Below are 26479 nucleotides of genomic sequence, written 5' to 3' on the forward strand. Positions count from 1 at the left end.
GACACCAAAAAAACACCAGAAAAAAACTGAAAACTGAAACTCCTATGTCTTACACTGCTCAAATCTGTCCAGTTATTCTGCCTTTCTCAGCTATGGTAAAATACTGCATTTAATCTTCAGTGGAAGCCTTTGCAGCTGGTTTGGAAACCTCTCCACATTTATTAGAATTTTAAAACAGTTTTCTACAACGTATTTGCTGATTTTTTTACGGAACAGCTTTACATGAATGAATGGATTTTGAGTGAAAATATTTATCCCTAAGACTGCTGTCCAAGTTTGTGTTAGAAATTAAGTTATTTCACCCAATCATGAGGAGTTTTAAAGATTTCTGGTTCACCAAAAAAAGCAAGATGCTAGTTTTACTTCTTCAAAATGAAGAAAAATATATATTCTGGAAATGGAGCCCATGTCCTCTAAGAGGAAAAATTCTACACAAGCCTCTCTTTGAAGTCAATTGAACTCAGTATTTTTTCTGTTTTTTACAGATTTCAATTCAAAAATAATCTTAAAATCCCTTCCTAGCCCAGGATGGTAACCTTGTTCACAAAGAGTTAGGTGTCCCTTTTTTAGCTGTTGTGAAGATGATGAATTTTGTAAGAAATACATGCAGATATAATGCAAGCAGATGGCTTAAGGCAAAAGGAAGAGGTAAAAAAATGAAATGTCTGTTTTCAAATTCAGTTATTTTCAGTACAGTGTAATTTTTCCTTCTTAGTTTTTCAAGCTAGTTTTGAGTACAGGACTACAAGCTGTAGCACTTGGTCCTAAGAATTTAATAGAGCTATAATGACTCATTATTGAATTTTTACTTGAATAACAACTGCTTATTAAATGTATTAATCTCAGCTGATGACTGCAAAAACTGTTTAGTGAAAAGCTGTTGTTTTGGGGTTTTTTACATTAGTATGCTACTCTGTAACTGGATGGTTCAGAGAGACACATCTAATTACAGTATTGCTTTAAAAGTATTTAAGCATCAGTAATTAAAATACCATTTGAAATATGTTTATGGACCTCCTGTAGTGCTGTTGAAATGCAAAATTCTGTTTTCAGATTTGTACTTACAACAGGTTTCATTTCAGTGCTGAACAAATCCTTCCAAAATCTGCTTCATGTAAAGGCTTCAACTGCTTCTTGTGAAACGGAGCAAGAAGTTTCAAGAATTTCAGTGTGTGCAAAATGTGCCTGCTCAGGCTGAGGTTACTGATGGAAAATCAAAATTAGGGATGCACATTTACAAACAGGCAGGGATGAACCCTGTTGCTGAACTGGCATTTATGGGGAAAGCATCTATTAATACTAAGAGTAGCTGGCCAGGTAGTTGTCTGTTGTTAGATGAATAAAGATAATTATCACTATCTACTACTATATCTACTACATATTCTTACCACTATCACAATCAGAAGTTATCTTTGGTGTGTAATGTAGCACATCAAATGTTTAGCAAAATAAAAATTAAATCAGGTCTAGTACATTCCAACATCAATTTAAAAATAAACTTCCTTAACTTCTGATCTAATTGGAGATTTGCTTTTGGGATTTGCAATCCTATTACTGTAGCACTAGACTTGGACTTCTTTAAATAACAACCAAAAAGCACACACACACAGAGAAAATACAGGACATGTGCATCTTCCCACCTTCAGTAATGTCATGGAATAAAAAAGTTTTCAGTAAGAGCATTATAACACTTGCTTTCCCAGTAAATAATTATTAGCCTCTAGCTCCAAGTTGTCAGGTGAAGAGTAATGGGTGTCAAGGCAGCTCTAAGGCAGGTGCAGTAGAAAATCAGCTGTCAGACTCAAATCACAGTTGCATTCTATTATCTTCCCCCCCAAAAAGTATTTAAATACCTTAATGCTTGACATCAAAAATTCCCTGCTGCTAGTTTGCAGGGTTTCAGTCAAGAACAGCATTTAGCACAGCAAAAGTTCCAAAGCATGGGTGTCTGTATTCTGTGCTCTCTTTGCTAAAAGTGGCCTCACTGGTTCCTTGCCTTTTGTCTCCTAGTTCAGTAGAAAAGGACTCAGAGAAGGGAAGAGTAAGAGACCTCCAGTCCCCTCTAAAAACCCTAAGCACAGCGCTGGTGCCTCCTTGGGCTCCTACAGCAGGATCTGAGGGGCTCTTAGAGGTGATTATGGGCAACTCCTCAACAAGAGGGATGAGTAGAAGAGCAGAGCAGCAACAGGAGTCCTGGTGCCTGCTGAGAGCCCTAAGCAGGGCTAGTGGCAGCTATCAAGCTCTCTGCAGGGGAACCCAGCAGGAGCAAAGCAACAGCTCTTAAACCCTCTGCAGGACATTAGAGATGAGTACTAAAAAATACTGGGAAAAAAATCACACAGGAGTACTTAAATATTACTTGATCATTAACACAGTAATTACACCAGTGCTGCTCCTGCCCGATGCCATAATTTAAGTGGCTTCAGGATTTTCATTATAATCAGTAGCAGTTATTTCCTGGGGTTCATTGCCCATAAAATGTTCACCATGGAAAAAAAAAAAAAAAAAAAAAATAAAAGGAGAGGAAGAGACTTTGCCACCGTGGCAATTAACACCCACTGTGGTGTTTCTGCATCCCTGGGCTGCCAGTCCCTCTGGTGGGTGCTTCGTGGGGCTGCACAAAGCTTTTGTTCCCAAAGGCTTTTAATAGGGCTTTTTAACTAAGATTTTTAATGGAACATTTTCTGAGGAAGAAGGACACTTCCCAAGTATTCCTCCTATGTCTGTTTTGATTTTTTTCTCTTCTCACCAATACTATACAGACAAGGTTGTGTATTTACCAGGTGATTTGGAACATGCAAGTAGTGCTTCTACAAAGATGTAGAGCCCAGAAAGTGAACTCCCAAGCTCTGCTGCCACTAAAATGGAACATCAAAAGGGTTATCAGATGTAAAGTCATCTAAGAAGCTCTCACACATTTTGCAAATGGGGCTGTAAATGTGGTTCCTATTCACCACCCAGATCACATGATTAATTGTGCATTACAAGAGAAAGAAGTTTGACATTGGAAGTAAGATTGGGTGATTCTCTCCATGCATTAATTTTTATGGTTTTGATCTGAATTCTTGGATTACAAGAATTACAACATTCAATCAACTTGAACTGTTTGTATTGATCTGCACAGAAGATTGGGGGGAAAAAAATATATTGCCCCACGCTAAGTTTTTTTCCTAGTCTTATTTGCTTTGCAAGAGAGCAACATTTTTCTGAGTAGAGTGAATTCCATGGCTCCATAAAATGGCCCAGGAGGTTTCTGCAGCACCATTAGAAACATCTTCTCTCTGTTCAGAAGCTACTGAGTAATATTGCTGAGGAAATGGAGTCCTCTGGTACATAATTCCCATGACTGCCATGATGAACCAGCACTTGAAATTATTGTGATGTGGTGATATGATAAAGGTGGTGTAGTGAATTTCTCCCCTAACACAGTGTTTGCCATAGGAGTGACTCCAGAAATCATAGACTTTGGAAGGTCACTTGAGATTGAAGAATTTATATTAGGACCATTAACTGTTTGGGCTTTTTTCCAACTTCATGATACAGTATGGGGGGGTTTTATCCTTTCTTCACCTTTGTCACATCCTCAATATTTTTTTTTTTAATTTTTTTTTTCCTGGCCTCCAGTTTTCCATGAGCAGACAGACTGTGGTTGCCTTGAATTCATCTGTTAACTGTAAGCACCCTTCAGGCACTGAAACGAGCTCAGTGAGTCCTGGGCTCTGGCACACAGGGAGATGATTTGGGAGGGAGCTGTGGCTCAGGGTACAGCTCCTCCTGTGCTCCCTTCACTTGCAGAAGGTCAGGAAGAGGTGGGGGTGCAAAAGCATTCTCAGGGTGCTTCAGCAGACTGGGTTGCTTTCCTCTCCTCTGAAGAGGGCTTCAGGGACTAGAAAAGAGTGTTAGCCAGAAATGAGGAGCCAAGCATGCAGCAAATTCTATCATAACCTCCACAGAAAGACCAAGCTGGTGAGAATTAACTGGCCATTTATGAAACAGGCTTTGAATGTGAGTAAAAGGGAAGCTTCCTGAGAAAAGAGAGGCATCTCCTCTCAGATCAATCCATGCCATTGAACTGCTGTAACCGAGAAGACAGTTTGTACCCAACTGTTTAACTTTGCCACATTTTGTACCACCTGCAATGCCATTTCATTACTGTGGAGTGACAGCAGCAAAACCACCATGCAGCTACCAGCAGGAAAGGAAATTAGTGCTGTTATGATTAACAAAACAGCTCTGACTTAGCCAGTGCTGAGAACACAGCCTCCAAAGGAATGAAATGCTGCAAATAGAAGGGATGAAGTGTCAGCACCACCCTGTGGTTGCCTCACTCTGCTGGGACCCTATGTGGGTCAAAAGGGACTGGATGTGGGCAGGAAAAGTCAGAAGGAAGGGCATAATTTCCTTCTGGATTTTCTCTCATCTTCTTCCATATGGCTTCCATATGGCTCTGAGTTAGCCAATGCTGAAAATGCAGCTCCAAAGCAATCAAATGCTGCAAATAGAAGGGATGAAGTGTCAGCACCACCCTGTGGTTGCCTCCCTCTGCATCCTCTGCTGGGGCTCTGTGTGTGGGGGTCAAAAGGGACTGGATGTGGCCAGGAAAAGCCATCATTTCCTTCTGGATTTTCTCTCATCTCCTTCCATATGGCTCTGACTTAGCCAATGCTGAGAACACAGCTTCCAAAGGAATCAAATATTTCAAGTAGCAGGGATGAAGTGTCAGCACCACCCTGTGGTTGCCTCGCTCTGCTGGGACTCTCTGTGTGGGTCAAAAGGGACTGGATGTGGGCAGGAAAAGTCAGAAGGAAGGGCATCATTTCCTTCTGGATTTTCTCTCATCTCCTTCCATATGGCTCTGGCCTAGCCAATGCTGAGAACACAGCTTCCAAAGGAATCAAATATTTCAAGTAGCAGGGATGAAGTGCCAGCACCACCCTGTGGTTGCCTCGCTCTGCTGGGACTCTCTGTGTGGGTCAAAAGGGACTGGATGTGGCCAGGAAAGTCAGCAGGAAGGGCATCTTTTCCTTCTGGATTTTCTCTCATCTTCTTCCATATGGCTGATACTAAAAAACTCACCCTGCTGCCCTCCTGACCTGAACGAAGGCCAAAAAGCTACTCAGAAGAGACAGGAGGTTTTGGGGGGACTTGAGGCAACCTGTAATTGATGCCCTGCTTGTCTGCAGCCAGCATTCTGTTCTGGCTTCTTCATGTTTGCAGCTCCTTAAATTGTTCCCACAGGGCAAGGCAAGCTGAAGGGAACACAACTGAAATCTAATGGTGGTTCTGTCATAGTTTTTACAGATTTCCCTGTTCTTCTAATCTCCAATTCAGATAATTAACTGGGAAATGGGTCTAAATGTAGAATAAAACCTCTCCTGTGAAAAATCAACACATGCAACAAGCCCTGTCATGATTAGAGTGGTTTGATTGTGCAAAGCCTTACACAAATGCTCTCCTTATTTTAGCAGTGTCTTCATTAAGGTACCAAATCAAGGAAAAATTTACTAGTTGTATACCCTTACAGTATAATTTTCTTTGTTGCAGCAACTGCTGATGCAATTGCAGCTAAATTGATGTAGTGGTATAAAAGTAATAGATGTCATTTAAGAAGATTCTTAAGATGAATCAAAAGATGTGAGGCTGTGATTCCCCCTACACAGGTTGGTAGCAGGAACAATCAACAGAATACAACAGTTTCCATGCCAAGCTTTTTCCATTAATAAAGAGGAAAAGTCCCTATATATATAGAGAGAGAGATCTAAAATAAAAGCAAATGTATTTTCATTTTCTTTTCCCATTAACAAATCTTCCAATGATTTGGCAAATTTGTGTATGAAGTTCTGTTATCCTTTGACTGCATTTTCTGCTTAGCCAGCAAAGCAAAAAGTGACACATAGATAACTCATAGCTGGGATGTAACACCCCAAAATGACTGATGCTTTCCTTTTGTCTGGATTTTATAATGAAATACAAATAATTTATCCAAAGTATGCACTAAGGATGCATGTAACCATGTGGTCAACTGGGATCTTTACCATAAGGAACAGGGAAATCTGTAGAAAGTACTTTTTATAAAGGTTCAGATGTCTAGAATTACTTCCTTCCCACACTTTGAATTACCTCTAATTTGGGTGACTTCAAAGTTTTGTTGTTTTGGGGCAGGACTGAGGGTTTTCTTCCCACAAGGAAAGAAGGAGAAGGAATCTTTGGAGGAGTCTGTCGGACTGAGTGATTTGTTTAATACTGCTGAGATATTTCTGTAATATTAATGATCTGTTATGCTGCCTAAGGTCCTGGATAAACATTGTTTATTATTTTAAAGCTAAATAAGTAAATAAATACAAGAGTCAGAGAGAAGCTTCTTGCTTGATAAGCCCCAAGGCATAGCCACACTCATAGTAAAATTAAAATATATATTCTATCCATTTAAGAAACTACACACATTGAAACTCTGATTTTATTTCAAAACATCAGGATTATGAATCTTATCAGCAAAATGTATTTTGCCAGGATACTGGTTTCCTAAGAGAATAAAGCAAGGGATCCAGGCCACCATATGGGAAAGCAGCTACCACTTTCCCTTGATTACATGACAGATTACTGAATAGACATTTGGAAACTTGTTTGTACAACATATCCCATCAAAAGCAGCAATGTACTTCCTAATTTATTTACACATTTTAATCACTGCACTACTTCTCCCTTCAGAGTACTCCACATCAGCTTTTGAAGTGTAGCAAAAAGAAATAAATAATTTGCAGTTAATCTACAATATTAAATCCAGCTCAGCTTCTACATTTTTTCCATGTTTTCTAACTTTAAATTTGTGGAGAGAGGTTTTCCCACTACTATAAATTTGCCTCCCCCGTTGTTTTTTTTTTAATGTGAGTAGAAAACCTCTGACTACCCATTGTCTCATATTTTCTATGTTGTGAAAGCCTCATGGGCATTTTGAGTAGATCTGTAAGTAAGGAACTGGTAATGCAGCTGGTGAGCAGGACCCTTTCTGTATCTGTCAGAGACATGTAAAAAGGGAGATAATCAGAGTGGAGAAATCTTCACAGAAAACAAGGAAAGACTCATCCAGCACTCTGGAATGATGCTGTGAGTCCAGCCCATGCTCAGGGCTGCTGAGCAGTGGTAAGGAAACCCCAGGCTGGGTAAAGCAGATGGGCTTTGCTACCAGCTGGCTGCCACTCACCCCAGGGGACACCTGGCAGAAAGCCACAATTCCCTTCAACTTGGGCCCTGCAAGGCAAACAGGACTGATCCTGCCTGCCCAGGTGTAGTTCACCCCATTTCTTTGGAGAATTAAATGGAGATTTAAAAGAAAGACCTTTTTCTCAAGACAGAATTAAGCCAGACTTAAAATTCAACTTTCAAGAAGACACTGGGTTTTCTTGCAGCAGGAATTATTAACTACTCATTTAGTACATCATGGTGGCAACTTCCACTGGTATCCACCTACCTAAGTCTCTCACACCCATCTTACACTTAGTGAGAAGAATTATGAACCAATGCTTTACTTTGTTATCTACTTCTCAGCTCATTTTCCTTCAAATTTAATTTTCTTTCTTCTTTCTGTACTGCAGAGAAGTATGTGTCAACAGCCCAGAATTAAAAAGGTGACAAACTGTGAAGAATTAAAACTTCTAATTTAACAGATGAGCAACTGCAAATAACAAAATCTCAGACAAACACAATTTTAATGAAAGGTGACATGCTGGAGATAGGAGGCTTTTTCCCCTCTCTCTTCATCAAGTAATAACAAATTAGTTTAGGAAGCCATATAATAATGCTGGGAATGCAACAACCAATTCACAGCCTGTACTGCTGGCTTTGTTTGCTTGTTTGCTTTCCAAAACCATATATGACATTTCTTTTGTAAAGGTGTCTTTTCTTCACACTAGATGTGTCAATATTAGTTCATGTCTGGAGTAGCTCTCAGCCTTACTACTACCAGGTAGAGCTCTGCTTTTTCACCTCCCCCGTGGAGCTGCTGAGTGAGAGGGGCAGGCCTGGCCTTCCTGAGGTTTTCTAACACCTTGGGACATTTCACATGTTGGGAACTTGGTGGGACAGATGATGGGGTGATGAAATGTTCCAGTGTGATGTTCATCAGAAGAAAAACCAAACCTCTTTCTAAAGGGACACACCAAGCATGAGGTAATACTCCTTGACTCCTTTTAGCAGGGCTAAATGCAGGTCAGTCATTAAACAGGAGAGGCTTCCCTGAAGCCAACAAGCAAGTTCAGAACCACTATAAAGCAGGAAAGCTTTGGAGAAGTTAATGAGTAGCCACACTGCTTTAGGCCCATTTGGGATTTTAGCCCAGTTAAATGCAATCCACCCAGGTTAGAGCTGAATGCAGCACCCTCTGAGTACACCCAGCAGTGAATTTAAAAAGCCAGCAGAGTGCTAAAATCTACTTTAGAAGAACCAGCATTCCCTTCTCTGCTCAGAGGGTGCAATTTAGATCAAGGAGGATGAATTTTATAGGCAATTCCCCTACTGTTGGTAAGCAGCACTTAGCAAGAAGTTTTCAGATGTAGGCAATTAAACTCCAGAGAGCACCCAGAGAGGCTGAACACCTCCAAATGATTTACTCAGGGAATAGCAGGCTGTGTTTACCACAGAGCAGGGGTCACCACGTGCAGCACGAGGAAAGCCTGGACCTAAAATTCATTGTCACACCTCTGCTCCCTGAAATAGCTCATTTTGGCCTGCTGTGCTTCAAAGCATGAAGCATGAGGAGGATTTTTGTAAATTAGAGTTATGTGAAGCAAATAAAAAGAACCTGATCCACATCCTCTGGATGAGATTTCCAACCCAGTGGCTGGGAGTCTTTCAGGTATGAGAACCAACTCCCAGCATTGCTTCCAGCTTGCAGTCCTGCAACTTCCCCAACAGGACAGAACAGAGATGGTATAAATTCCCCTAAATAGCAGAGTACCCCAATTTTTACCTACTCTTTGCTCATACACTTGAAAATAACTCGTTTTTTTCTATACCCATAGCAGGTGCCAGAGTAAATCAACCCGTGGGAGTCTCTCATTTGCATCTCTGCCTCACTGGGTATTAATGAGGTTTTTCATTTAACTTCCATTAGGAAATGATTTCATGAATTCAGCATATGGGACTGACTATTTAAATTGTTTCCAAGTGACACTTTGGCTCAGCAAATGTAAAGTATAGATGACAATGGGAGCTGTTTGCCCATGTAACCCATCTGTGATTAATTCTTGTGCAGTTTATGAAATAATCTGAATTTAAAGCAATTGCATTAACTTACACTTTCCTCTCCTACACAATGTATGTTACAGCATGAACTAGCAAAGCCTTTTTAGACAGCAGCTAAATTTCATCATAAACGAGTCTGGTTTATGCATGTTTGGGGAAAAAAAGGCTTTACAAGTTAACATCCTGATGGAACTAGGAGGTCATTTTGCTTAGATTTTACCTGCCAACTGAAAGACCAGGAAGGATAAGCAAGCAAATACTGTAAGAAATTACTGGAAGAAACAACTCCTGTGAAGGCACAGGAGAATTATCACTTACAACTTCACCTGAAACCAAAAGACAGCCATTCACTTCACACCACAGCTCAACTAAACACCTTTCTCCCAGCAGATAGGGGCAGGGGGTTGGACTGTTACCTCACTGTGCTGCCTTGGTACAAAACATAAATTACAAAAAGACAAACCCTTCCCTTATGTTCACCATCAAAACAGAAAAGAGAATTAATGAGAGCATAAGAACACTGCAGTAATAGTTTAATCTGCAAGATAAACAGCTGCCTTTGCACACTTGGAATATTAATGTCAGGTTTTGGGAGACATTGGGGAATGTGGAAATCCAAGAAATTTAAGATCTTTGGTTGCTCATGATAAATCTGTTCCATGTTGGGTGTGTAGCATGGCAGAAAACATTAATGTGCTGGTTTGAAATTTCAGCACAAAGATAAAGACTGACATCAGGGACCAGAGAGGATATTTTAAAGTACTCAACAAGAGTTGGTAGGATGGAGATAAGTAACAAAGTGCCTACTGATAAATAAAATCAAACACATTGCTTTTAATAAAGAGGGTTCTGCACATGGTGTGCAAGAATCATAGAATCCTAGAACTGGCTGGGTTGGAAGGGACCTCAGAGATCACCAAGTCCAACCCTTGATCCACTCCCGCTCCAGTTCCCAGCCCATGGCACTGAGTGCCACATCCAGGCTCTTTTGAAATATCTCCAGGGATGGAGAATCCACCCCTTCCCTGGGCAGCCCATTCCAATGGCTGAGCACCCTCTCCCTAAAGAAATTCTTTCTCATGTCCAACCTAAACCTCCCCTGGCACAACTTGAGACCTCTTGTGCCCTCTTGTCTTGCTGAGAGTTGCCTGGGAAAAGAGCCCAACCCCCCCTGGCTCCAACCTCCTTTCAGGGAGTTGGAGAGAGTGATGAGGTCTCCCCTGAGCCTCCTCTTCTCCAGCCTCAACACCCCCAGCTCCCTCAGCCTCTCCTCATAGGATCTGTGCTGGATCCCTTCACCAGCCCAGTTGCCTCCTTTGGACCTGCTCCAGCACCTCAATCTCCTTCCTGAGCTGAGGGGCCCAGAACAGACCCACATTATATTTATTGCACTTGAAATAAAAAGGAAGAGCCTCCCTAGGGAAGTACAGTATTAGCTGTTCTTACTGAGGATTGCTATTTACCTTGCAAGTTATCTGATCAAGTTGCAAAATCTTCTGTGAATCTGCCTGTTGACATATTCAGCACTTTTTATCCCAGAATATTTTTTTCACCAAGATCTTTTCAAGGAGGTGAGAGAGCCTTGCTACATGCTTCCACTGTCGTGTAAGACTTCCTCCTAAATCACTGCTAAAATAGAAATTTATATTCCAGCCTACAGAAAAGCCTGGATCCTGGTCTTATCTGTAAGATCAAAATCTGGTAAAAAAACACCCTCCTCGCTACAAAAACACAGAACCTACAGCAGGGGTCTTGGCTCCCCTGCCTCCAGTGTGGAAGGATCTCTTTATATCAGACCTTTCTTTAAGAAACTATGCTCCTGGCTTTATCAGAAAGAGGAAAAGGTGTCTCTCTTGTTGCAACTCCTTTTTCTTGCACAATACATTAAATCCTAAGCCTTAGCATTAATTCAACAGGGACAAAATATGATGTAGAAATTATGTATAAATTAAAGCATTCATTCAAATTAACACAAGTATTGATGGTGTGCTGCTGAACCATCTGCACTGTGCCATATGTCAGGTAGAAGGACAAATAAAAACCAAATAGGATCATTAATAATCTTTCAGGGAATAAATATTTTCAATAAATTAGATTTATGGAGATCATTATATTTTTTAAGCAGGAACATACTGTTGTCATTATTTATGTGTAAGATGCAGATGTAATATGGAATATGTCACCTAATTAACTTAAACAACACTTGAGTAACTCTACAGTATTTTCTGAAACCTTCTTTATTATTTAGTAAATTTAGAAGTGTGGAAACAGTCTGCACAATTTTCTCTCTCAATTTAAACCTGAAGAGGAAATAGGGGCTTAAGTACAATTTAGGATTTGGAATCCTTGTAGATTCTATTCCTCAACTCTAAAGGTAACGGGGGAAGGAAGGTTCTAAGTCACATAAAGTGGGGTTCCAAGGACTCGTGGTACCTTTGGAAGCAAGAAGGAGCTTGCTCTACAAAACTCTTCCCAAAAATCAGGTCTGTTCAGCATAGCTAAAACGAGGAAATATCATCAGGTTGATAAAGTAAACCTCAGAGAACATAACCAAGGCAGTCAGGCTGCACATCCACAAGTTCCCTGAAAACAAAGTTGTGAGAAGAAACCAAGCAAGCACCTGCAGCAGGTGAGGAGCTAGAAAGACCAGCTAGACCATTTGCAACCCTTTTCTGTACAACGCAGTATAAAATATTCTATGAGGAATAAGCTGGTAAGTTTGAAAATTTTCTGCATTGTCCATTAGCAGGGGGGTTCTGTTGATGATTTTACTTCCTAACTGATGCATCTTCATGTCCTAGAGATTTCTGCACAATTTTTACTAACCACACGACTTCACAGTCCTTTGTAAACAACCACTTTCCATTCAGTTCATGCAAAGTCAGCATTACTACATTCCAGCATCTCTTGTCTCTCAAACAAATCACATTTCAGGCCTTTAATCCTTCATCTTAAGTAAATCCCTCCAATTATAATAACTCCATGTCTCATCTTTGAACTCCACTTGATTTACCAAGAACCACTGCATCCCAAATGCAAAACCTTATTTTTCTTTCCCATACCATAATGACTCTCTATGCTCTCTTCACTGCTGTGCTGCAAAATCATCTCTGATTTCCAGTCTGTTATGACCCTGAACTTTGGTAGTGTTATGCTTTGCTGGGTCTCTTCCTCCCACTGGATCTCTTTTGGGGTTTTGTGGGTTTTTTTTAGTTTGTTTGGTTTTGTTTGTTTTTCCTAGATACACTTACCTTTCTCTTCCAATAGCTTTAAGACTTTTAAAGCTTGCCTTTTATTTTTGGTGTAAACTTTAAGCCCTTCCTTCTTTGATTTGGATCTCTTGTATTTGCAGCTCTTCACAAGTTCGTCATCTATGGATTTCTTTTTTTCTGCCCTTTGGTTTATTTTTTCAATTAAAAATATCTTATCACATGAGATTAAACACAAGACTTGTAGCAGCCTGTGCATGGCAACTTCCTAATTTAGTGATTCATCCTGCTTCCAGATTTCAATGTATATTCCATACAGTAACAGATTGCTTCAGGAGCCCATTTTCAGATGCACAAAGAATCAGTGTAATTCATGGCGAGGTCTGTCCTCTGTGAACCCAAATCACTTCCTGTTTGTGTTCCCAGATCATTAAGGACTTTCATGACTTTGTTAATTGGGATGAGGAGAGAGGGAGTATAACTCCTTTACACAGTTGAATTTCACAGGTGGTTTCTGTGGCATGAGAAGGAGAAGACCCTGCCATCTGTACCTACTGCACCCCAAACACCACACTGATGCTACTGAAAAAATCAGGACTTGAGAAGGAGACAGAACCACACTCTCTAAGGAGCAAATGAGTTTCAACATTTTTTTAGAAGCAGGGACTAAAATTTAGTCTTAGAACCTGTTTTCCCTGTCTTTTTAGCCAGGTGAAGATGGCTACAAAAGTCTGTGGCTACAAACATCTGACAGAACATGAGCACACCAGGAATTTCTCAGCTCCTCAACATCAGATGTTTCACTAGCAACCATTCCCTGTCTTCTCCAAAGCTAGAAGACAGCAGGCAGACACAAATGCAGAGCAGCACAAGGAAACTGTGAGCATGGGACAGCCTGGTAAATTCAGCATGGCAGATGGAGAGTATGACAGCCCTGTGGCAGGAGACTGACCTGATTCAGAGGTGAAGGTGTTTGCTGGGGGTTCTCAGTTCTTCCCAACCACCAGGAGCCTGCTGGGGAAGGGGAGCTGCTCTCCTTGGCAGGAGCTGGGGGGTCTCAGCTTCTGAAATAAGAGTGAGGAAGAGCTGTGAAAGTGGCCTTGCTGCTTATCACATTTCTAGGGATTTTGTGCTGTCCTGGGAATACAGATATTTTAGAATTTAACATGTCAATACTGCACATTTTGCTCTGTGGATTTTCTTCCTAGCTGTTTTTTATGTCATCTAGCTTGGAGAAGCAACTTTGTGTTCTCTCTGTGAACACCCATATGTGTGTGTGTTTGTGCATATATATACAAAAAATACATATCTTTAGAAAATACATATCTAGTACTTTCCTTGGTTTCAGAATGTCATTCCCTGTGGCCTTACCTCTATTACACACATCATTCATTAGATTATGAAAACCATTAATGTCAGGCAGCAGAACCAAAGGAATTCACTGAGGGGCCACCATTAGCATATCAAGTAGCTATTTCTCTGCTAAATATTCCTGACAGCCCTCATTACATGTGATGGATGGGCTTTATAAGAGGTAGCAGTTCCAGAAGAAAATAAAATCTCAGCATTCTACCACGTGTGGCCCAATAACTAGATTTTAATTTTTTGACTGTTTGCATTTCTTCCCTTTTTTACTTTCAGAATGAAAAAGTTGTAAAACTCACAAATAGATTAACTGCATAATTCAAAATTCATTAATAATTGTGAGCTTAATTTAGCCTAGTTTCTGAATTTTGCAGGTGCTTTAGTCATGGGATATCAAACACTGTCTGCCATCATAGCTCTATTGCCAGTAGCCTGTCAGAAAGTAAGACAGATATAGCTGGAAAAGCAAGTAAAGCTGGATTTTAAAAGACAAGGAAACTTTTATGAATTGAAACCCAACGCTTTTTTCAGGCAAGAAACCCAATTTTAAAAGAAAAAAAAATGTCTGTAGCAATGTCTTCAGGAAGATACAAATAGTTATTGCAGCACCCATGGAGCCACAAAGAAGTGAACCTTAATATCCCCTAACACTTGCAGTCCCCCGCTACGTGGGCACATCTGGGGCAACTGATATCCCCCTTTTTTGGGGGATACAGATCCCAGCACTTCATTTCACAATGTGATGGGAAAGAGTGAAACTTCCTGCTGTGCCCTCCCTTCTAAATATCAGTAGCACAACCCATGCAACACCAACAAAAGATTTTGCCCTGGCATGCACTAAGACTGAAGCTATTTTATTTTTAAAGCAGAATTGAAATTTCTGCCTTTGGGCAGTTGAAAACAAGTGATGTTCAAGGGGTCAAATGATCTTTTCACTAACACATGGTGACAAAGACACAGTCAGGCAAAAGGACCTAGAGAAAATATCTAAAAGAAACTTCCACTAAAAGAATCTTCCACTAAAAAAAAAATAAGCATCCCTCTACCTGGCTACCTGTCTTCAGATGGGTATTTCCTCAGACACCCACAAATGTGATAATTAGTTCATGTCTTTTACTTAAATTATAATTAGTTAATCTCTTTTACTCATTCTAGAACTGGGATCCAGTATTTTATTTCCATTCTCTCTCCTACACGAAGCAACATTCTGACTGGAGATGTCTTACTCCCCCCACAAATCAGTCACTTAAAAATGCCATTAAAAAATGTCCTGAAAAAAATACTCTGAAAAGTTGAGCTGAAACATGTTTTCCTGCTCATTCACACACTTTTGGCCTGTGACTGTCATTCAGCTTGAGGGTAGCTGAGCTACACAGAGTGTAAAAACTGTGTAAAAACAGAGTGTAAAAAACTGTGTGTAAAAACAGAGTGTAAAAAGTGAGCTGCAGCAGAAGGCACTTACAAGCATGGCTTAGAGGCTGTGCTCCTGCTGCCCTGCCTGCCTATGATTGTAGGAATTAAGTCCCAGGATCTTCTCAAAAATGAGAATTAGGAGGAAGGGCATAGTTTTGGGAAAAGTACATTTTCCTTTGTCCTTAACCACTTTTCATCATGTATTACATTAATTTTGAAATATAATCAAATATATATATATATATATATTCATATATATAATCAAATAACTTTAAATCCTGATGACCATCAGAGTTTACATGAGCTGTAAAGAAAAAAAGACCCAACAATTTCTAAGATAGTTACTGACTGCACCAAGTACCTGGTCAGTCAAATCTGTCAGTCAGTATTTTTTTCAGGCACTTCTGCCTTCTAGAGCAGCAAACCAAACTGGAACAGATCAGCCACTCTCATCTCACCCAGAGTACCTTCAAATATTTCCAGACTACCAAAAAATTCCCAGAATTAATCTTTTGGATGTATTTTGCTAAATTATGCATTCATTCTTCTAATGAATCCAGTTCTCTAGCAAACAGATTCTAATTTATTTTTTGGAATTGCAGCTTTCCAGTACTTCTGTGCTCAACATTAAATACTCTGTGTTTAGCACAGCCGAGCCAGAAAGAAAAGCCTTGGCCAGCAGTGGCCCCTGTGCAAATCCACATCTTTGTGCAAACTTCCCAAAATGCCTGATTTTTCCAACTGCATTGGGACAGGAAAAACCTGTATTGCATTTATGGGAGAGCTTTCCTTTTTTTCCCAGTTGGCCAGCTTCTCCCATGCACATTTTTTCATAGATTTCTCTATATTTGCTGTCTGAGTCTCATTTTCTTATCCTCCACTCCTCTTTGCACTTTCTTTTTTCTCGTTTTTTACTTTTTTCTGATTCCTTGCCATAAATGCTCACAGGTTAATGTCATTTACTCTTCCATTTTTATGTTGTCCACTCCTTCCATACCATTCACAAAAGTGTTAATGAAGGTGCAGCTTCTCCAAGGGCAACTCTACCTCTCTCCTTATTGTCCTTCAATTATTATGTTTTAAATGGGTTTGTTTTTGGCCCAGACACCATTGCTCATATTTGAGAAAAATTGAATTAACTTTCCATATCTGTTTTCATGGGAATCAGTATCAAGTGTTTTGGTAAAATCTATGCACATTTCTCTCATGGTACTTTCATGTACTGAATTACTTTATTATTTTTTTTTTTCAAAAACTGCAATATAATTTGTCTAGCACGCTTTATTATCAATACTGCTGAATTTTCATGGTTCTGTTACCCTCTAAATCTGAAGTGATTTGACTTAAATGAGGCAGAGGGCTCCTTTGAAAACCAAATTATAAAACAGCAGGGTATTAATTTCATTATTATTCAGAAATGAGTATTACTGCAGAATCAGAAAATAGACTGGACACCTACTGCACAATGATCACCAGTGCCACATGCTGATTTATTCACTCAGTTTCTTTTCCCAGATTTAACTCCCACCTACTACTTGTTAACTTGCTTCCCTTATCTTCTTTTTCACTGTTCTTAGAGGAAGAGTCTCACCAGTGACAGAAAGAGATTCATTAGAACAAATCATGGAAAACCAGTGATACAGGGAAGCCATTCTTTAGAAAATTGATGACATCCTTGCAATAAAATTGTTTCACTCTCAAAAGAACAGTCATAAAAACACCTCTGAGGTACCTCCAAGCAGCCCAGGAAAAAGCCCAGAACTCCTTTTTTTTTTTTTTGCTGCTTAAGCTCCATAAAGGTGCTTTTTTTCTGTGTGATTCTTTACAAATGCAGAGTTCTCATCTTTTGAAAATAAGTGCTGTAAGGCAAATGAAATTTGCCACCTGCAAATGAAAGAGTCCCAAACAAATGTGCACCTTTGAAGAACCTGCCTGATACAACTCTGAGCAATTCAAAAACTATTGAAAAGTGGCTGGGTAGCAAAAGCATTTTCAACAGTGTAGTTCAAGATTCCTGGCCAAGAGGCATATTGAGATACCTTAGATTTTAATGGAGTTGTAATGAAATACTGTGATGGTCATGCTGACTATGGAAGCTCTAAAATGTTTACAATTACCTTTCCCAAGCAATTAACTTCAACATAATACTCATTATGGAAAAAAAAAACAAAACTGTAAAGGCATATTTTCATAACAGATTCTGAACATTTTCCTTCAGACAACTTCAGATTTGTTCTAGTACCAACTGCTACATGGAAATGAAAATGAATAATCAGGGATAGGAGGGCAGTGTTGGAAAATCAACTTTGGCACATGTTGCTTGTGAAATGTTAGTTTAAATACTCTGTTCTTGCCAAGTATGAACAGCAAATCCCAGAACACTTCCTAGATGATGTAAACTGTCAAATAAGAGTAAATATATTCATTGCTTTAACCTTCCTAATTGCCTGTGTGTCCTGATACATTAATACCTGTGGCTCCCTACTACCTAGACAACAGTTTAAACAGAAGTTATTATACAAAGCTATGGTACATTTTGAGAATTAAAAGCCAAGAATTTATTTAGTAGGGCTAAAATCTTTGTGTTCCCTAGCTGGCTATCACTTCAGAAGTTCTCCCACTGAATGTAGGAGGGGAAGGAGGTGGCATGCTTAAGAAAAGCCAGGACAGCCACTGGTCTAGTTCTGACACTGAGTTGATTTTCTTGTGCTCTTCTTCATGTGAGTTCATTTATTTACCACTTCACCTCTCTATCTACAAAAGAGGGACAGTAATGCTGGCTTCTTCTGTAAAATGCTTCCAGGCTATTGTACAAGATAAACAGTAAAGTCTCACTATTATGTATCATGGCTTAGATCACATACCAGTCATATTCAGAAATAGTTACAGACTGCTATACAGACCCCTTTTGTCAGTCTTGAATAGCAGAAGATGCAGCAGATGTTCTGTATTATTAGGAAAAAAAAAAAAAAAAAAAAAAAAAATTAACAGGCAGACAAGAAACTGAACTGTTTCTTCTCCTCTAAGGAAGCTTCTATGCATCTTTCCAAAAGGAGTGATTGATTATTCAGCCATTTCCATCCTTCCAGACCTCAGACTTGACAAGTAAAACTCACTCTGTATCTTCATTCACATGACCATTAGAAAATATTTAGACACATTCAGTGTAGAGACATTCCAGCACCACATCCCCAGATTAGAGACAGAGAAACACCCAATGCTACTGAGTCAGTCTTGGGAGCATGCAATGGTGTAGGGAATATTCTCAGCAAGGTTCACATCTTGATGTTGCAGCATAATGCCTCATAATTAATCCATGGAGAAGCAGCATTCATTGGAGGGCCAGGATTTTGTACGGGTTTTAAAAATTTAATTTAAAATTTTAATTTAAAATTTTTAAAATTTTTTTTTTTTTTAATTATTTAAGCCCTTTCTTGCAAAGGCAAGTAGTGAGCAACCTTTATCTTGGACATACAGGGAAGCAAATAATTGTAAGGCAACAAGCAGCATACTTGAATTCCATTGCCATCTTGGGCTGTTTTTTTTCCCTGAGCAGCCTCTGCAAGCAGCTGTGATCCCTACTAAAAGGCCAAGGCAGTGCCCTATTTTACCTTTCAGGAGATTTTTTTAATACACAGGCTGCAATCTGCCTTGCAGACCCCCCCCCAGAGCCCCACTGCCCCCCCTCCACTCTCCTGAAAGAAAGTGTGCAGGGGAGATAAGCAGCAGCCACCTCGTGAATGTTTCATGGCAGCATTGCCACTGGTTAGCTTTACATTAATTTTACATGGATTTACACCTGCATGGTGAATTAAAACAAGAGGAGTTCAGACATAAGTGGCATATTTACACATAAACCAGCAGGAGGCTGTAACAGATGAGGATGCTGATTTCATGCTCATTGTGGTGCTTGCTGAGATCTTCGAGGCATGCTGCTGCCTGCTCCCTCTGACTTTGACCATTTCCAGTCACTTCATCCCACCTGAATTCTCTCCCTCCTGAAGGACTGACTGCTCTGTGTTCCCAGAGATGTGGCTGCAGCAGACCCAATTCCAATCAGAGCTGAACTTTCCCAGCATTTGGTGCAGAAATGGGAAAAGAGGCAGATCTAAAGTAACTTACTATCTTCAGACCACTTGGGCAATGGTGCAGTGAAGATTCAGAACAAGTAGGTTTTTTCTAACATGGTATAAGGCACTGGCTGGATCAGAGTTATTCCCAGTTTATTCCAGTGTCTCTTTTACAGGTGAGAGTGTGCATGGTAATACCAGGCTCTGATACCTTGACTTAGTGTCTACTTTGTGGGAGGATTTGTCACAATAAAAGGTCCCAATAGTCACTGTGAAATGTCTCCTGTTGAGAAAATGGCTAACAATTTTCTACATAACATTTCTCTGGTGCTTTCTGTCTCTCAGGTTTATAAAGAGCAGACATCTCTTAGAGCCTCCAGAAGCACTGCTTTTTGGGGGGTTCATCTTTCTCTCTGAAGCTCTTCACACTGGCAGTGAGTCAGGAGGGACAGAGAGAGCAGCAGAAGGGTACATCCTGCAGAATGAGACACAGGACTATAAAGAGAAATAAAGAAAAGGAGATAAGAAACAAATGTAAAAGCAGGAAAGAGGAAAGACCTGGAAAAGAGAGAAAGGCAGTGACAAATCCTGGTAGTGGTTCATCAACTTGAAAGCTTAAAGGAGAGGAATGCAGAGAAAAATACAATGAATCATGGTACAGTGGCAGGGAGAAAAAAAAGAAGGGGAAAAAAAAAAAAGGAAAAGAAAAATATGAGTAAAACAGTAATAAAATTTCTTCAAGACTGGGATCTGTAGATAAAAAAAGGAAAAAGAAACAGAGAAAGCAAGTGTGTGTGGACTAAACAAATGCTCCCAGAAGCCAGAATACATTGGCTGCCTTTGGCAAACACACAGGACTCTAATCCTAAGCAGATACTGCCAAGAGCCTTAAAACTTGCCTGGGATAAAGCTTCTGGAGAGCAGCTAGTGCAGGTATCACTGATGTGTGCTCTTCCTTTGAGTAGGAGCAATGATAATGCCTGGGGAGCTGAGTCTGGGCAGAGCACCTGATAATGGAGTCACCAAAACCTGGCAGCTCTGCCTCATCAGTAAAGAGAATTATGGAATGGCTCAGGTTGGAAGGGACCTGAACAATACAACATTGAGATGATTTTGTTCTTTCCTTACCAGTAATTCTTAGGAAATTATTCTTCTATTTCTTAATGTGTTGATTACCACAAATTTCCCATAGCCCTTTCCACAATAAACCAAGATAAACAAGAGCATCACCAGCATGTGGAAATACAGGAAGAGAAACAGGACTGGGATCATATCAGATAAAAATATCCTCCTCCCCGCAGAGAGCCAAAGGGCAAAATCAATCTTTTTTTTTTGTGTGTGCACCTAGGAACTTTGACAATATGGTAAAAAACCCACCATTTTTACATACATGTGTCCCTTACTTGATTAAGTAATACAGCAATGCCATATTGCATAGGGAAAGACTGTTTAAAATGGGCAAAAGCCAAAGCTAAAAGTTTTTAAGATGGCAATTTTAAAAGAGTACCAAAATCATATAATTCTCTGTGATGTTTCAAACAGCTATAGAGACTTTTTCCCACTAAATATAATAGGTCTTTTCCAGTTCTTCCTCTTTTTCTCTTCTCCTCTGCCAGATGGGGGTATAGAGATATGTAACCTCACAGAAATAGAACTGTCTTTTTGCAGAGATGTGCTCTTATCAGAGCTGAAATAGAACTGAACTGACATTTTTATCCTAAAAATAAATAGGAAGCATAGCCACACATTGCCCACAGGATTCCCACCTCAGGTCTGGAAAAAACATTCAGCTAAACACATCAGAGCACTGGGAATGGCTTCATTGCCAGCAAAGTTTGTGGGGTTTCCTCCTCCTTTACTCTTCCCTTCCTACTAAGCATTAATCAACTGTTATTGTGACTTGCACATAAGTCTGAGGATGAATTAAAAAGCATGGCATGATTCCCAAGCATATCCATCCCAACAGAACACAGATTTCAGATTTAGGATTCTTCCTGGGAAAGAAATAGGTATCTAACAGTGGCTGTGAATTTGAGCAAGAGCAGCTGACTGTAGGAGCAGGTGAAAAAGTGCAGAGAAATGTCCTATGGATCACAGTGATGAATTTCTCTGTCTTTATAGACTTCCAATACATTAAAATTATTTGCTTCCCTATATATCCAAGATAAAGGTTGCTCACTACTTGCCTTTGCAAGAAAGGGCTTAAATAAAATAAAAAAAAAAAAAATTAAAAATGCCTAGTACTAATTCAGAAATACTGGACAAGTTAATGGACCTCCTTTTTTTCCCCAAGTGCTACCTCCTGCAAGGATCTATGTTGGCAGTTTGCCCTTTGTGAGTGCTATATTTTTCCCTGCACACAATTATCCCCTTAAATACACACTTCAGTAGATTATGGCAAGGATAAAGCCTGCAGGTTGGCAGAAGTGATGGCTCCTCCTGCTCTGAACCTACAACATGCAAGGCCACTTCCAAAATCTTGTGAGCTCCTTCAAGTCAACTCAAATCTATTTCTTTAACATGCACAAAGGATGCTTTACATGACAAAAAGAATATCCAATTTTTTTTTCAACCTACCAGCCAAAGACACATGAAATTCAAGCACAAGTTTATATGAGAATTCAGCTGCTGTTTTAGTAGTGCAGGGCAGTTGTGGTTTGGATGGATTAGCAAGAAATCTTGTCCTTCCTCCCTCTGTAAAATATTTCAACCAGAAAGGAACTATCCACCAGGCAGATAGGTCAGATCTGAAGTTCTCTTCAGTAAAAAGATACCAGCCTAAATCAACTTTTGCTTCTAAATATGCTAAATGTATTAAAACATAAAAATTACTTTTAAATTATGAAATTCCTGTGCTGGATATAAAAGAGATAAACACCCCTATTGTCTCAGTGTAACATCTCCATTATTCAGCATAACGAGAACAAAATCCTGCAGTTGGTTTTTCTAAATATTTCCTGACTTTCTGCTCTCATGGTTTTCCTTTTAAAATTTAGTTCTTACTGAAGTCATGCTCCATCCAACTAAACATCTCAGTCTTCTTGGAGGCATGAGACACTTCTGAGTTCTACAGAATGTGAGAGCCAAACTCTATTTACAGCATCCAGGGTGTATTTTGTAACATCTCAAGTTAGAAGCAGTATCCAAAACACTACAGCTGAATGAATGCCAAATTTCTAATAAAAATCAAAGGTACGAATGCTTAGCCTAAATCACCTCATTCATTTTATTTTGCTTTGGCCCTCAGAAGAACCAGGAAGTATATAATAACCCCTTAGTCTATTAATTTTCATGAAATATTTGCTGAAATTGGAAATTTTTGGAAAGCATGGAGTATTCAAATGTTTGCTGCATGAAGATGTGGTAGACACCATGAAGGTGCTTAGCACAAAAGGACTGCACATGTGAATTTGCCCCTGTGCTCAGCCCTGGGGAGGCCACAGCTTGAGTCCTGTGTCCAGTTCTGGGCCCCTCAGCTCAGGAAGGAGATTGAGGTGCTGGAGCAGGTCCAGAGAAGAGCAAGGAGGCTGGGAAGGGATCCAGCACAAGTCCTGTGAGGAAGGGCTGAGAGAGCTGGGGGTGTTGAGGCTGGAGAAGAGGAGGCTCAGGGGAGACCTCATCACTCTCTCCAACTCCCTGAAAGGAGGCTGGAGCCAGGGGGGGGTTGGGCTCTTTCCCCAGGCAACTCTCAGCAAGACAAGAGGGCACAAGAGGGCTCAAGTTGTGCCAGGGGAGGTTTAGGTTGGACATGAGAAAGAATTTCTTTCTGGAGAGGGTGATCAGCCATTGGAATGGGCTGCCCAGGGAAGGGGTGGATTCTCCATCCCTGGAGATATTTCAAAAGAGCCTGGATGTGGCACTCAGTGCCATGGGCTGGGAACTGCAGCGGGAGTGGATCAAGGGTTGGACTTGATGATCTGAGGTCCCTTCCAACCCAGCCAGTTCTGTGATTCTATGATAATCTTTAGTTCCTCAGTGGCTGGAATTTCTGTGGAGGAAATTCAGAGAAATTCCCCAAACTAATTAAGCAGACATCCAATGTTCTGAAGCTTTGTCCTGGGGGGCACAGAAAAGAAGAGAAAAGCCTGATCTTAGTACTGTACAGTAGCTGGGAAAGAGCAGAGTGCTGCTTCAAACCCATCTCTGCTCAGCAGTGGCTGAAAGGCAGTGGCAAGTGGCAGCTCACAGTAAGTGGGTCAGCTGGACACATTTTAAAGCCATATAAGATCAATCTGCTGGAGGGACCCAATTTTCACAGGCTGCCAGGGTCTATTCTGGTCCATACTACAAAATCACTTTCATAACCAAACTACTACACAAGCTCACAAGCTCAGGAAGGGCAAAGGACTGGAAAATCTGGGATGGAATTTTGGTGATTCCTAGAAATCTGAACAGAAGTAGAAGAGGAAAGCTTGCTTTGTTTCTTCCTAACCTGCTCACTATATTAATCCATTCTCCACAGCCAATGAAATTTGTTTAATGGAATTATGTAGGACCACAACAAAACAAGTGGAAACAGAAAACAGAATAAAGACTTTTTTTCACAGAATCCCATCATAGTTCCATCAAAGACCTTCAAGATCATCAGCTCCAACCATAACCTAACTCTACCAAGCCCAGTGCCTAAATCATGTTCCCAAGCATCACATCTCTCTCTCCTTTAAACCCTTCCAGGGATGATGATTCAGCCTGTTCCAGTGTTTAATTACCCTTTCAGTGAAGAATTTTCTTGTAGCATCCAATCTAAACCTTCTCAGGTGTAACTTGAGGCCATTTCCTCTTGTCCTGGGAGAAGAGACCAACACCCACCTTGCTGCAACACTAACTCTGAATAAAGGACAAAATTGACCTCTGCAGAGCTGCTTGTTTGCTGCACAGAAAACAAGAGTGTGAAAAATGACAAAAGAGAATTGGGTGGTGGAAGGGGACAGAAGCACTCACTGCTGACTTATGGTCTGGTTTTGATTTGTGTAAAACTCCCTTTAGTAAGTTTTCCTTATTAAGACGATACAGTAAAAATCTAAAATGTTCACCTAATGGAAATAATTTGATTATATTTTGTTAGATTTTCCTATTAACAATATTGACTTTTAGTGGCTGTCTTAATAAGATATTAATGGGAACATCAAACAAATCAGCAACAGACTCACCAGTTGAAGCTTGGGAGGGTTATGGTCCTGACAGCTATGAGTAAAATGAATAAAACACACTTCATAACATCACAGGAGGGGAAGTATTAGGGAATTATCTCCTGGGTTGCATTCCCATATTTCTAAGATATTCCCATGGCTATTGCAAATACAGACTCGTGACATAAGAACATCCTATGCATTTTTTTAATTTAAGTTTAATAAAAGCTAAGAATCTTAACTGACTTAATGGTTCCCTGCCACTTTTAGAGACTTCTCCCATTTCTGCAGAAGGAACTCTGCTTTTGCCAGCAGTGCAGAACTTCCCTTGGAAATATTCTTGGAAGTTAATACAACAATGTGCTCAGCTTTCTCATAGGTCCTATTCTTTTTCTCTGTATCTTGCCCAAAGCAGGTTACAAAACAAATGAATTTTTGCTGCTGTTGCTGCAGCTGCAGTTTTTTCCAAGGGAATTTTGTCCTTAGCAGCTGATCAACAATTTAGCAATGTCTATTAAGAAACACTTTCAGCACCTCCAGATGGGCACAAGCAAGATAAAAACCACAGATTTTAAGACGTAGTCAGGGCACTGTGGCATTTGTTTCACCAACTGAATACCAGGTTTAGCACTTTCTCTTTTATTATTAGCACACAGGGATTTGGAGTCCACCTATGCATATGCATAAATTTGCAGGAGTGGGCTGTTAAATGGGGGCAAACAGATCTCACTGGAATTACTGATGGTTTTTTGAGTGAAGAAGTGCCAAAAGAACTCTATCTGAATGTGGCCAGCAAGAACTCTGGTAGGGGTCTCACAGTCTAATCTTTTTGGATATAACCATTCTCAAATGCATTTGTAATTTTTTTTTTCCACTCTCTGTCAAATCTCAATTTTCAAGTTATGAGTATTATGTACTCCTTAGTACAAAGTCTCATTCTTTTGGATTGGATTGTGAAATTATCCAGAATATTCTGTCTCTTAGCTTGATCAAGTAATTTTTCATTCTTTTCATCAATTCACTTCAACAATCTTCTGTGTTTGGCATCATAGGGCTTTCAGGACTGTTTCTCTAGGTCTTTTTCACTCCTCCAATTTTTTAGCAATATATAAGTCAGGAGTCCTGATCACAACAGAGTATTCCAGGGCCTGAGTCACTAATGGCAGTCACCAATCAATCTTCACTAAATTATTCAGCCATGTTTGGCTTTTCTTTTCCCTACTGCATAAGTCAGAATGTCAGGAACATGCTACATTTTGCTGTAGACAAAGATGATTTCCATCTTGGCTACCACTTTTTAATACCTGGACAATCAGAAACTGTGTCTGATGAATAAACATGAATAAACATGCCTGATAGGTTTTCCAAACAGAGGGGGAAAATCCTGTTCCTTAATAAATTTTCATGGAGCTGGAGTGCCTTACTATGAAGAGAAGACATTTAACTGATAAGGATACTTCTAAAACTACTTTTTATAGAAATTCATGAGGAAAGTAGACTTACTGATCATCCATGACCTGACTGACTTCTAAGTGCTCCAGGAAAACAAGGCACATTGGAGTGATGTTTTCTGCCTCCCAATTTATTAAATATTTGCTCTTGAGTAGATTTTTCCACAGCTGTCTCTTTCTGCACTTGCATTTCCTGCTTGCTATCAGCCCACCAGAGGCAATCCCAGCACACTTGCTGCTCAGCTGCTGGATGTGCCCTTCAGTCTTCTTTAATTGATGCAGTTTGCACTCTTCACAGGGATTCCACAAGGACAAAATTTGTGCAGGCAAAATGCCAGAGCAATCTTCACTAGAAAGCCAGATGTTTCATTTCATTGCTTGGCTGGCAAGGTTTTACACCAAGGGAGAAAAGGAGAGATCTGTGCCTTTCTCTTAAATCACAGCCAGAGTTAATTCACTACTAAGTTAGCAGCCTCAGACTTTGAAGTGAATTATTCTGGTTTGGTGGTTTTTTTTTCATTTTTTTTTTCACCATTCAGTTGGAATGAATATAAAAGCAAAAAAAAAAGAAAAAAAAGAAAAAAAAAAAAAAAAAAAAAGAG

The 26479-nt window shown here is 39.9% G+C and overlaps 1 long non-coding RNA gene across 1 annotated transcript in view; it reads right to left on the bottom strand.

The window, feature by feature from the left end:
- Positions 1-26479, bottom strand: part of LOC139797299 (uncharacterized) — a 102893-nt gene that overhangs the window by 59294 nt on the left and 17120 nt on the right. The window contains exon 2 of the long non-coding RNA XR_011726402.1: positions 13402-13513. This is a non-coding gene — a long non-coding RNA (uncharacterized lncRNA). The remainder of the gene's footprint in view (positions 1-13401; positions 13514-26479) is intronic.

This window comes from Heliangelus exortis, chromosome 6 (genome assembly GCF_036169615.1).
Source record: "Heliangelus exortis chromosome 6, bHelExo1.hap1, whole genome shotgun sequence".
Classification (NCBI taxonomy): Eukaryota; Metazoa; Chordata; class Aves; order Apodiformes; family Trochilidae; genus Heliangelus; species Heliangelus exortis.